The sequence below is a fragment of the Melopsittacus undulatus genome, chromosome 9 (genome assembly GCF_012275295.1).
Source record: "Melopsittacus undulatus isolate bMelUnd1 chromosome 9, bMelUnd1.mat.Z, whole genome shotgun sequence".
NCBI classification, from domain to species: Eukaryota; Metazoa; Chordata; class Aves; order Psittaciformes; family Psittaculidae; genus Melopsittacus; species Melopsittacus undulatus.
In genome coordinates, this window is record NC_047535.1 from 8,427,275 (window position 1) to 8,440,427 (window position 13,153).

The 13,153-nt window shown below is 43.9% G+C and overlaps 1 protein-coding gene across 3 annotated transcripts in view; it reads left to right on the forward strand.

Annotated features, from left to right (window-relative positions):
- Positions 1-647: 647 nt before the first annotated feature.
- Positions 648-13,153, forward strand: part of ZFAND6 (zinc finger AN1-type containing 6) — a 36,899-nt gene continuing 24,393 nt past the window's right edge. Inside the window, exons 1-2 of one of the 3 annotated variants that reach the window (XM_034066141.1) lie at positions 648-695; positions 3,660-3,753. The gene's annotated coding sequence lies outside the window, so the exon portion shown is untranslated. Of the gene's footprint in view, positions 761-3,659; positions 3,754-7,729; positions 7,792-13,153 lie in introns of those variants that run through there. The other 2 variants (XM_034066140.1, XM_031048660.2) reach the window with 2 other exon arrangements.

Below are 13,153 nucleotides of genomic sequence, written 5' to 3' on the forward strand. Positions count from 1 at the left end.
AAGCTGTGGTGTAATTGCCTCAGAGCCCCACAGTGGATAAAAAAAAAACAGACAAAACCAGAACCAAACCATGCAAAGTATTGTAGATAACGAACTCCATAGCTGACTGTGCAGGCCAGAAGTGGTGACCAGCAAGGGTGATGTACAGACCCCACACAAGAGAAACCCGCTGACAGGAAACCTTTTCCTGCACGGATTTGGAACTCCCCCACGGCAGAGGGGGCGGCAGCAGGCAGCTACACAGGATTTTTATAGCAGGATGAATTTATTTGTTGGGGGGAAGAGGGTTGACGAGGTATGTGAGGTATGACGGGGTGTCGTGTGAGGGGGTGATCTCCTCACGGGCTACCCCAGGCCCGTGGGCAGTCTCCCCCTCTACCCAGGGCACCAGCCGGATCCCCTGCCAGCCTTAGAGCTCGCTCGTTCAACCCGCCCGGTGCCGGCAGCCGCCCGCCCGCTCCTGGCCCTGCGTTCGCCTCCGGTCATTCCCGGTGTGTGTGGGGTAGAACGGATGACAGGCCGCTGTCCCTTTAAATAGCATTTAGTGGTTCGCGTCGCCGCCGTCTCCTTGTAATAATTAGTCGCGGGCCGTAGCTCCGCCTATCCGCGGCCTCCCTTCCTGCGCTCCGCCAATCAGCGCCCGACCGCGTCACTCTGAGGGCAGCGAAACACGGAGAAAAGGAAAAAAAAGTTTGGTGAGGAGCGGTCAGGGCCCGGTGGAGCGGGCGGGCGGCGGCGGGCGCGGCGGGCCCGGGCGCAGGTGAGGGCAGCGCGGCCGGGCTGGGGGCCGGCGGGTGGAGCGGCTGCGGCCGGTGGTGCCGCTCTGCGGCGGGGCAGGTGGGGCGGCGGCCGCCGCTCGCCCATGGGGAGCTGCTTGGGGGGGGGGGTGAGGGCTGAGGCAAGGGCTCTCCTCGCGCCCCTGTCCCACTCCGCTGACCCGCTCACCCGGAGGGCTCCGGGCTGCGGGGCGGCGGTGAGGCCGAGCCGGGCGCAGGGCCCTGGGGCTCCTTTTCTGCCTTTTTTGGTCGTTCCTTCCTCCTCCCCGCACCCCCCCGCCGCGCTGCTCCTCGCTGCGTGCGCAGGAGCCATCCCGGGGCAGAGGTGTTTGTACTCGTGTCCTTGGGTGGAAGGCGAGAGGCGGCCGGGCGGTCCGCGGCGCACCACCAGCCCTGCGCCCGGCCCCGCCGCGCTCCTCGCTCGCCCCGGCCCCACGGTCGTTTTAGCGTGGCCGGTGGGGAGCCGGCGGCGAGGCCTCCCCGGCCGGTGGGTCCCTGAGCTGCTGCGGGGATCGTACTTGAACTGGTAGCGGTGCCTTGCAAGTGGCGGGGGCTTCCCCCCGGCTCTTGCCGGGGCCTTCTCCCCGGGTTGGGGCTGTTGGAAGCTGCATTCGGGGCATGTGTTTCTGCTCCTCGGATAAGTTCAGTGTGGCGGTTTTGGCTGGGTTGGGGACATGGTTATTCAGGCAGCAACGTGCAGTTTGTGTTGTGGCAGGCACCCTTCCACTTAAACCAAGGGTTTAAGCCTACAGCAGGGTGTCATCTTTTTGAGTTTTATTGTACGAAAAGTTTCTGTTGTTCTTGTGTTCACCCCTGTGGAAGTTTAGCCAAACTTCCAGGCTCTACAAAAAAAGCCTGGAGTGATAGATAAGGGGCGTGAATATCCACTCGTGTTTCCACAGGATGTTAGGATGGAGGATCTTAGAAAACTAATTATTTTCCTTCCAATAACAACAGCAAAATAGAGAAGCTTCCACCAAATGCGCTGATGTAATGTGGAGGCCTTTGGCAAAACTGGTAGTAGTTACTTCTACACCCATGTGAGCTGACTTAAAGTGCACCGTTGTGTTCTGAAGTCCATTCCCTGAATGTTTGTCCAGGCTTGTCCTGTAATAGGTATCATTGCGCAAGAGTTATGGGGAATAAAGAGCATGTAGGGTTTCCTTCATTCTTGTGTGGATCTTATGGGCACATCTTAACTGTGCCAAGCTATGCTGAAGAGAGAAGGGTGCAGCTTGGTAAACTGCCCTATGGACTTCGTGGGGGTGTGGAAATCAAGAAGAAACTGTTCTCTTCCTCCTCTTGCTTCCAAGCAAATGATTTTGTTTGTCTGATGTCACCTTAAATAATTTATTTCATAGAGTGCTAAGCCTGTTCTGAACTGTGGATGGTAACAGTTGAAGAAACAAATATGTCAATTCCTTCCTTAGTCTCTTCCCTATCTCTCCTTTAACTTTTATAGCTTTGCTCTTTGAATTTTGCCTGATTTGTTTATATAGTGCTGAGGTATTTACACCTTTATATTAATCACCTCACCCAGAACAAGGGCACTGGATCTTCTCTGATCTGTCATATATTCAGGCCAAAATAAGTGTGTGTTAGGATAATTTCTGTTGCTTATGATACCGAGTATCAAAGTCTGTGATCTACCAGTGGCACAATTTCTTGGGTTTACTACTTTCCAGATAGAGCAGAACGAATTCTTCACTTCTGAAGAAACCATCTCCTGTATATTTCAGAGGATAGCTCTTAAAATACTTTTTTGTCTTATAAAACTATGAATCATGTTAAAATAATAGATTAAAATAAATTTACTCCTTGACTAATCATGAATTTATGGCAGAAACGAGCAACATTGTTTGTTGCATAATACACTTGTGAGAGTGTGATCTGAGAATGCAAGTTTGCATTTCAACTCCTTGTTACTTTATGGCCTCAGATGGCACATTCAAAACCTTATACAAATAGCTTGAAAGAGATAGTGGCAAGTTATCAGAGGGAGAGTAGCATTAACGCAAACTACTGAAAAGTTGCTATGGTTACAGATAAAGGTAATCCCTGTTCCTGTGAAAGTGTCCTTTTGTAGCAGCTATATTAATCAGTCTGATTTCTGAGAGAGTTGTAAGTATGCAAACTTCTGGCTCCATTTTCTTGGCAGCTAATAGCTATGCAGCTATTCTTATGTTTTCTAAATAGTGAATGGGTTATGACTTGCATTCAAGATACTTAATTTAAGGCACAAAGAGTATAGATTACACATAAATGTAGTTGGACCATGCTAAATTCAATGAAAACTTTGGTATGTTTTTTTCTTTTTCCTTCCATTTGAAGTATCTGATATCAAGGCAAAATCTTTTAAAATGCCTAGATACCTTCTCAAGGATTGTGACTGAAGCAAGTGATGTGGCCATCTATTACTGGAGGCCTTGATGGTGTAGCTGTACAAGATATAATTCCATGTCATGATTAAAAAAGCCCTCAAACATAACAACAGATAAAGAAATAATTGAACACATGCCCCAAACAAAAAAAAACATTACCAAAAAAACAGTCTTGAAACCAAACCAACATGGCAGCTGTTGAGAATGATTGAGACCTCTTATGGATGTGCAGCTTTATAAGCCAGGAGGTAACAGGGAAGGGGGGAAGGAATGATTCTCTTAGTGACTTACTCCGTGTATTAAAGGAGGCAGTTGGAATTTGACATGTGGATGAGCTTTCAAGTTCCTGGGGTGGTTAAGCTTTGGATGGTTTGAAGGAGCTGCTAAGATGCACAGGGGAATGTGTTTCTCTGATGCATCTGTACTGCTGTCCAGACAGCTAACCAGTCCCCTTTTATGAAGACACAGTATTTACCACATGCACATCTTTTGTTGTTTCCAGATTTGATTATTGCAGCACAGCGGCATATCTTGGATTGAAAGCAGCAAGAGGAAATCTCCAAGTTCTTCAAGACTACTGGAATCTCATCTGTCTGGTATGTTGTTCTCTTTAGACTCCTGGAATAGCAAGCTGAATTCTTTGTATGCAGGGGCCTCCTTAGTTACTTCTAAGAAGTCTGAAGTGTCTAGGATCTTGGCTTTTTATCAACAACTTCATTCTTGGGAATGAATGTGTTACATATTGCTGGGGTTGTGTATAAGATTAATTTTGGTAATAGTGTTTGTAGTGGCACAATGAATCTGTCAGCTCTAGAACCTTCAGTGAGCATGCACTCTGAACTTGTACAATTTCAATTTACTGATCCAGACTGAAAATCCCAGGTACTTTTGCAGACTTTAAAAATTACTATCAAGTTGGACTTTCTAGAGACTGTCCACTGGTATATTGAAGATACAGGAAAATTAATATTTCTTCTATCACACAGGGAATTTTCTCCCACTGTCCTTAAGTAAACATGGCCCTCATGAAGTCTGTGTTGTTTAGCTTTGATTAAAAAATGATTACTAATGTCTCAGTCATTTCTGAAATGCCCAAGTTCTGAAATTGATACATATATACTACAGTGAGTTTGAGAACTATTGTTTATAAACAGGATTGCAGCATCTGAGGGCATGAAAGGAATGGGAAGCTAAACATTACTTTTAAGGCTGTCTCTAATAATAAAAAAGCTGAAAGAGCTATAATTGCTTGAAAATAATAAAAGCTTCATTACATGCTGTCTTGCTGACATAACTGACAACCAGAGGGTAAAGTCCTTTTCTACAATGCAAGTTCAGTATGTGTGTGCAGCAGTTCAGTTGCTTTGCTACTTATTAACGTGTACAGAATCCAGGAGGTGCAGTGTATTTTTAAGACTGTGAAAAACAGGTGCAGAATGTGAGGAAAGCTGTTGTGCTTCACACTGATCTGTTGAGAACCAGGCAGCGAGTAACCATTTCTTCATCTAATCCCAGAACAGCTATCACTGTTGCTACTATTCTGGTCTCTGAACTGGTGACTTGAAGATAAAAGGCTGTTCTTGATCTCTTGAGCTGTTGAGTCCTCCAAACTTGCTGTCTTCTCTATGTGTAAGATTGCAGAACAAATGGCCTTTTAGCTGTTCCATGATTACAGCAGTCAAATGAGAGTCAGGTGCTTTCTCTTGTTACTGTCAGGGCAAAGTTTGGTGGCAGCAAACTAAAGCTTTCCAATGCTGCTGTCAAAACTTCTCTGCTTAATGGACTTGCAGCTGCAATCTGCTGTTTTTGGGTGTTTTTCTGCATTTTTACAGATGTTGTAAGACCTGCAAAGCCATAACTGGACTTTAAAGTGGTGCCTCTGCATTTTCTTCAGAATGTGTATTCTCAGGGAAAACAGGTTGGTTGTGTACAGAAAAACTGAGCTTATAAATTAGACTTCTAAATATCTAGTTTCACTAGGCCCCCTTCAGCATGGGATAATACCTTGAACAGCAATTTTTGGTCTCGATTTCCAACATGTACAGATGTGTTTACCCCTGATTTGTAGTGCAGTGAGGCAGGTTCAGCTGTGAGTCTCATTTGCATGTCCCACTTCACAGATTTTTATTAGTCTTATGTGAGGATGGCAAATTACTCTTGTGGCATTCTTAGTATGATAGTTTTGTGTTGTGTGTGGTTTGTTTTGGTTTGTGTTTTTGTTTTGCTTTAAATGAGATGAGGTAAGCAAATCTAGGAGGTCATTGTTGAATAGGGGAGAATCTGCTTTGCCATTCCCCTTATGCTCTAGGTAAACCCTGCTCTTGCTTATCAGAAGCTGACCAAACTTCTGCCAGAGCAGTGACTCTGTGGCAGATGGAAGGGTCTGATCAGCACCGAGTTAGCCAGACTGTGTGACTGGGGGGGGAAATTAGGTGAGAAGAAGGAATGAAACTTCTCACTTGTAGTGATAAGGAGCTGCTAGTTGCCTGTGTAACAGAAGCATGTGGTGTGGTTGGTGATAAACATTACTTTTCATTACTGTTGCAGTTGCAAGGTGGCTGGATGTCTGTGGTAGCATACAGAGCTGGGGAGTTTTGGGGTAATGTATCTGGTTTGGGTTTCTCTTTTTCCTCCTCTTTTGAAAGTACTTAATAAAGCTGACTTTAGGCTTGTCGTGGCTTCTTCTAGCATTAGGTGGTTTGATGGGTAAGACTTGTGACTTCTGCTGTTGTTTTTATGGGCCTAAATTGAATGTGTTTTAAAATTGAAGCTTTCCCAGATCGATTACTGAAATGCTTAGAGGGTGTTTTACTGGTGTGTTTTATTTGCATTAACTGTTTTCTTGGGTTTGGTTGCTTAGATAATGTTTGGTAAAAAAACATGTAAGTATGGCCTTGGAGCTATCCTTGGGGGACCTGATCAACTTCTAGACTCTAGTCTACTGACTCATGCAGGGTACTGAATTCAGGTGTAAAGGTTAAGGTCTGTTTCTCTCAGGTTATATTTTAGGTTCTGTAGGGGAAGTTATGCAAATCTTGGTAATTACATTTGTGTAGTGTTTACTACTTAGTAACTTAAAACTGCATGAGCTGCCGCTTTTCAGTCCTGTTTGGATTTGTAGTGTGATAGATTGCTCTAAAATAGAAGGTAACACTACATGTGCTGTTTGACCATTTTAGAAGAATTAAATGTCCTTCCAGAAGGTGTGTTTTATGCTCTGTTGGTGCATGCATCGCAGGGGAGTACTTGGCTGTAAATATTTTCCCTGATGCTGGGTGGTATTTGCAGTAAAGCAGATTTGCTAAAATGTCTTGGGCTTGATCAGTCAGCATTAGGAAAGTTACAACAGATATTCATTTTGTGGTACAGGCAGAAGGTGAAGTAAGGGAAGGCGGGCTGCTCCAGCACTGGAAGAGGAAAGTAGGAAGAACTAAAACGGAGTTCACCCCTTCTGCTCCTGCACAGTACAAACTGAACCCAAGTGTGCTTACACTGAGTGCTGCATCTTCCCCTAGCTTTGTATCTTCAATTATTTTACACTAAACATGTGACAATGTTTTATACAAGGCAGCCTTGCTGTGCAGATAAGTGGCGTGTAACCATGATACTTGTGGGTGACAGTGGCGGTGTTTTGGCTCTTCCCCAGCTTGCTTGTTTGGAATGGGACAAGGTGTCACATCTGCACCTGTGAAATATTTATTAAGCCTTATTTTGGTTTTACTCTTCTTGCATGTTGCAGACTTCACTTGATAGATGGGTGGAGAACTGCATCCGTGTTTATGTTGTGGAAAAAGAAACACTTTTCACCTAAACAACATGGCTTTGTGTAGTGCTGAGAGGAAGTTGCTGTGAGAAACGCTCTGGATTGTGAGAATCTGAACAGGGTCTTGCAAATGGGCTCAGTCAAGTGAAGCCTGAATAAGCACAAAAAGTTTCTGGCAGAGCCATGGTACCTTGTGAGATGGAGACGGTCGCTTCCTGCGGAGCTCCTCTTGTGCTGACTCACGCTTTCAATTGAAACAAGCCTTGGGAACGGGCATCCCCACGTATTTTTTTGTCAGGGATAATTGGTGTAGTGTGCCCGGCTTCGCGGGGTAACTCCAGCCACTCTCTGAGTGGATGGGCTCAAACCCCACGTCTAATTTACCCTGTAAGTAGAGCAAGCCGCAGTTGTGTAACTGCAGCGGGTGAAGCATTTCCACCTCGCTCTCCTGCTCTTCTCACCCCAACCCATCCGGCCTGAGAGCAGCGCGCAGGGTAGGGGTGGGTGCCCGCAGGGACCGGTGCTGCCGCTCGCAGGGGCACTCTCCGGAGCTGGCTTGGGGCGCCGCGTCGCCAGAGGTTGTAGTTTGTCACAGCCCGGAGCGGGGTCCTGTCCCTTTAAGAACCCGCTCGCCCAGGGTGTTCTAACCCGCCCAGCCTAACCTGCTAGCAAGGAAAAGTTCTTTAAATAATGGATACGCCGCTCCGCCAATCGGGGAGCGGAGCCTGTCTGGTGGGGCGGGGCTTTCTCTCCTCGACCAATCGTGGCGGGGGAGGCGGGGCTGAGCGTCCAGGCTAGGTTGCGCCGAAGTGCAGCTCCAAGTGAAGTTAATCTGGGGTGAAGCAAACAGCAAATTGAGGCGATTTCGTGGGTAGGAATTTTCCGGTTCTAATCGTGTCGTGTGGTGTTATTTCGCCCTCCGGGGCAGCGAAGTTCATGTGCGTGGGGCTTTTTCTCCATTGTTTCGCTTTCTAATGATGGCAGGATATTAACATTTATGCAGGGAAGCAGAACAAAAGGGCTCTTTAGACAGGAAATAAGGTGTTGAGAGGTTCAAACTTGACCGAGTTTTCTTTTCTCATCTGTTGGCTTGCACCGGGTGTTCACGCGTGGAAGGATCGAGTCCTTCCAGCTTATTTTATGAAGAAATGTTAATTCTAAAATAGGGAGGATAATGCAGCTGGTTTGGAGTTACACAATGTTACAGGAAGAGAGCTCGGTTTTAACTCTAACTTCTCTGATTCTGATGAGATTTCGGCTAACTAATGATGACAGCTGCCACGGGATTATTCAGTGATAGCATTTGCTCCAAGTCATTTGTCTTAAATTGTCTTTTGTTGTAGCACTGAGGACGGCTGTGCTGTTGTCTGTATGTTTGTTCTTGATGAGATGAATGTCTCGCAGGTCTTTAGCATTTAGAACAAAGATCTGTAAAAACTATGTGGAACACTGCATTTTTTCTCTTTTTAATCAGTTTTGTAGAGTATCTGGGTTTCTCAGAGCTCTGATTACAACTACAGGCAGGAGAATTAAATGTTACTGCTCTGTGTTGCAGCTACAGCCCTTCCAGCAAGGGAAAAAAAGAGGGGGAGGAGATTATTTTCCTTTGGAATTGGTCAGAATCTCTTTTGAATCCTGTATTTCCCGTTGCTAGCAGGTGTTTTCTTTGAGGGAAGATTTATTTGCAGTTTCTGTATCAAATTTATTGTAAATTATATATATATATATATATATATGTATATATATTTTTTTTAGTGACACTTTCTACATCCGAAGGGTCTCCAGGAACAGGAAAAGTACGATTTGCCATGGGTGGCATGGGATAGAGTGAGAGGGAGGAGAGCAGGAAGTGGCGAGTCAGGAAGCAGGGGGATTTAACGAGAATGGAGACTTTCTTTTAATTGTCATCCTTTCTGTATCTTTGACAAGTACGTTTGATGAGGCCATGTACAGAACAGTTCTTTCAGAATGGGAAATGTATTTTCTTCCATAAATACTTTGTTTTTTATAGAAAACACTTGTGTCTGTATACAGCTGCTCCTGGGAATTGGAAAGAAATACTCACGGGCCTGATACTTGTTGAGTCTGAGGAGTTTGATGGGTTTTCTATCATTTTTCAAGAGGATAGAAGAATAGATATGAAAACTGAGCAACAATCTTCCAAATGACAATGGAGAGCAATTGCTTAGACTTTCACTGGATCTAAACAAGTGTGATTATTAATGTATACTTCTTTCTTTCAGTTTCACATTGAGCCCTTTTGCTTTCTTGCAACATGCTGGGTATGGATTACTTTTCTGTATGTCAGTGTCTTGACATGCTGGCATTTTGCCAAGCTTCAGAGGCTTATAGGTCTGAATTACTAATTCACTCTTGCTGGTTTTATCTGTTTATAGCATTTTTTAATGTTCTAGATTGTATTTAAACCCTGGAAATACTCAGAATGAGCAGTGACTGTATATGGTGTTTTAGCTGAGACGTAGTCCAAATCTTGTGTATCAGGGGAGATATTTAAGACTGGGGTATATAAGTGTTTAAATCCCTGGATTTTGATTCTTAACTTACAAGTGCTGCTAGGCCTTGACTGAGTGGCTAGGGCAAATGTCTGAGGTGAGGACAAGAAGAATAACATAGTTTGCTGTAATTCCTGTAAACCTATTATGAACATGTGTATTAGACTAACTTGAACAAAAGGAAGCAAATTTCAGTATTTGTGTGCTATTAAATACTACATTTAGCCAAAAGCTGGTTTTGCTTAGAACAGGAAAACAACTGAATACATGAGGCAACTTGGTTCATATTGCTTGATGATTGGGCAGCCATTCTTCTTGGGTCCCCTCTGCCCCCCAACTTAGTTAGGAAAGATGTATTATCTGGGACCAATTTTCTTGATTTATTCAACACAGAAGTGCAATGCTCAGCTCTCTCAGCACATGTATACAATTGTAATGCAGGCTGTTTGTAGAAAGCAAATCTGCCCTAAAGGATAAACACACCACTTTGCTGGCACAGCTGTACAACTTCTGTATTCAGGCTACAGCAAATGTTTCTTGCCTGCATTCAGAGCTGTCGCTGGCAGGACCTGTGTTGTCCCCGCATGACGATTGGTTGTTCCAGCACTTCTTGTTCATAAAACCTTCTCCTGCACATGCTCCATCTGCACATCTTAAACACTGTGAATGTGTTGTGTGCTGTGGGATTTATGTGTCTGCTTTTTGTGCCAGGATAGAATATACATCTCTGTGAATAAGAGATTCTTAGAAGGCGTAAACCTGGGTGCAAAATGCAAAACCAAATTTGATCTCCCTTGTTTATGAGGCAGTGAGAATCTGTGATCCCCGCTGACTGTTGGTGGCTCTTTCTAGAGTCATGAAGTGGGATGGCGCACCATGTACTGGGTTTGTAACCCTGTGCTTTGGTACTGTTTAATACTACTTGGAGAAGGCTGAAAGTGTCTCCCATGGGATGATTTCTGTGAAGCGTGCCTGGAGCCTTAGGGAGGGCAGGCATCCATCCTGTGAGCTGTGACATAGGCTGCAGCTCACTGCTTGCTGAGAGCCCTCTGCTACACACAGGGGCCTCCTGCCACTCTTCCTGCAGAGTGGGTCGCGTGAGCACTGGAGGCAAAGCCAATAGGCTGGCTTAAATCATTTTAATTAGCGGCTCTAGCCAACCCAACTGGCTCTTTTCTTGTTCTCTTCCTCCCCCTATTCCCCAAGTGGTTTAGTGATCATTTCTGCTAATTGCTGTGTGCCCAAGGCAGAAGGGAGTGGGGGAGAGGAGTACTGTCATTTTGGAGAGTTTCAGCTATATCCAGAAAGGGACATCTGCCCATAGCTGTAGATGTGGGGTTAGGCCCATTAAGTACTTTGCTTGCAGTTTCTAGGAAAGCTGTAGTGAAGGGGTGAGCTCAGGAGCTTCTGATCATCACAGCTTGTTGCGGGGAAGGTTGGTACTGCAGGGACGGCCCTCTCCTGAAGATACAAGGGCTCCTTGCAGAGATAGTTGGCCTCCTGTGGTGTGAAGCTCAGCCTGGGTGGGGCAGATGATCTGGCCAGTGGTGTTTACATTGTAATAAGGTTTTGTGAAAATAAGCAGTTAATTACACATGACCTACAAAGGAATAAAAATAGCTTGGATCTCTTATTGTGTTAAAATCCCTTTAACAGAGGCATGAAACACTTGGGATTTTTAAACCTGCTTGTTTTTTTTTTGTTTTTTTTTTTTTTTACTTTAGAAATATCAGGAACATTAAGTCTTCCTTCCCTGTTCTTGGTAGATGTCTCACATGTGTCATAAGCTTCTCAGCCCTTAATTGAAGGGGTGGGGTGATGTATTTTTAACAGATCCCTTCTTTCCAACTGTGTTTATAGGCCTTTTGAGCTAAACAGATTAGGAAAAACAAAGCTTCGACAGTGCAAAAATATTCTTCTTAATCAAGTTGTGTTTTCTTGCTCATTCTCCAGTTGTTGACAGAAACTGAGTTTTTCATCTGAAAATAACTTTTTTGGCTATTAAATCATGCATTAAGACATAAACTAAATTAAATCCTGACTTAATCCGTCTTCTGCGCCATTTATATCAACTTAACTCAATCTTCTGAGTATTACTTAGGAAATACTCAAAAAATGAGTGCTCATTTGTCTAAAAATAGCTCACTTTTAAGCAGCAGTTTTACAAAACTCACAGCTCTTCCTTTAATGTAATCTTGCAGAAGCCAGAACTGTCTCCATGCTAAAGACCACCCCTGATCAGCCATTCTGCCCTGTCAGGGTGTATTTATATCACAGGACTCTAACCTTCAGAATATGGTATTTGTCAGTCTGAAACATAATAATGCTGTATCTGGAGAACTAAACTATAAACAGTGTGGCTGACTTGGCAGGTCCTGGCTACCCACCTGAGCAGTGTAACTAGCCTAGGGTTTAAGACAATGCTACACTGGTGTGTCCTATGGTTCATGATGCTAATGCATTTTTAGCTATATGAAGGATTAGGAAAACAAATACAAACATAATAATAAAATTGGAGGGGAAGCTTAATACCAGTCTTTTTGAGGATAGAAGTGAAGTGCTTTCAGCTTGTTTAAACATTTTGCATTGGATGTGCTGTTTTTAAACAAGGACTGAAGATTTCACCATTAACTTGAGCAAGGCAGGCAGTTTGTGTGTGTGCACCACTGAATATAATTGATCTGATGAAAGCAGAATATTGCATGGGGAATGCAGATATGTCCCACTTGAAGTTTTGAATTGTATTTGCAGGCAAGAGGCAAGAGAGACCTACTGATTCTGCAGGCAAAAATACAGCATTTCAGTACTTAATTTGGACATATTCATGCCTTTTTGTATATAAAAGGCTGTCTTTGAGTTAGATTTCAAAAGAAAATATTTAATGAGTTGTTGATAGTGCTGTTTTGAGGATGGGGTGGCAGGGAAGATAGGAGACTGTCAAGGAGGGTTAAATTGTTTCTCTGTTATCCCCTGAATGAATTTAACAAGTTTTTTCTAAAACCATATCTAGTATCAAGGCCTTAATGCAGTGTTATGTTACCACATAGCGGAATGTTTTCTGTGCCAGCAGAATGACCTTGTATTGGAATCTGTACCATTATTAAGGTAGGGGCAAAAGAAGTGGCTGTATTTGAGTGTTAAATTGAAACCTGTGGAGATGGCTCTTGCTGCCTAGTTCCTTCAGAATTGGGTAAGAAGCTTGAGGTAGATTTTGTTGCTGGTACAGGAATATTTTCTAAGTGAACTTCACCAGACTTATGTTGGGATTGTGCTATCCAGGTGGAATGCTAGTATGATGTAGTGGTGGATGTGGTGTGAAGTCCTTGAATGAAGTGATTTTGGAGGTATTAATTAGAATTAGTTAACAAACAAATGCTGTTTTTCTGGTGAAAAGTAACTAGAAAAGTAATTATTTTAGTGTTTACTGATAGCAAAACAATTCAATTACTAATTTACTAAAAAGAAAAAAGTAATAATGTGGCAATATAGAAGGACATACTGGGAACATTTTTTAGGGATGAGACTATAGAATTGCTCCATAGGGTTGTTTTGAATATCAGTGTATTTTCATGGGGTTTGTTTAAAGTATCCCGGGGGAGGAGGAAGGCAGCATTAGTAACAACAGGTCAAGGTAGGTGTATTATTACTTACATAACAAATTGTCAGCAGAGTGTGACAAACTGTGCAGGGCTGAGACTAGTGCTGAGATCAAGGAGTGTT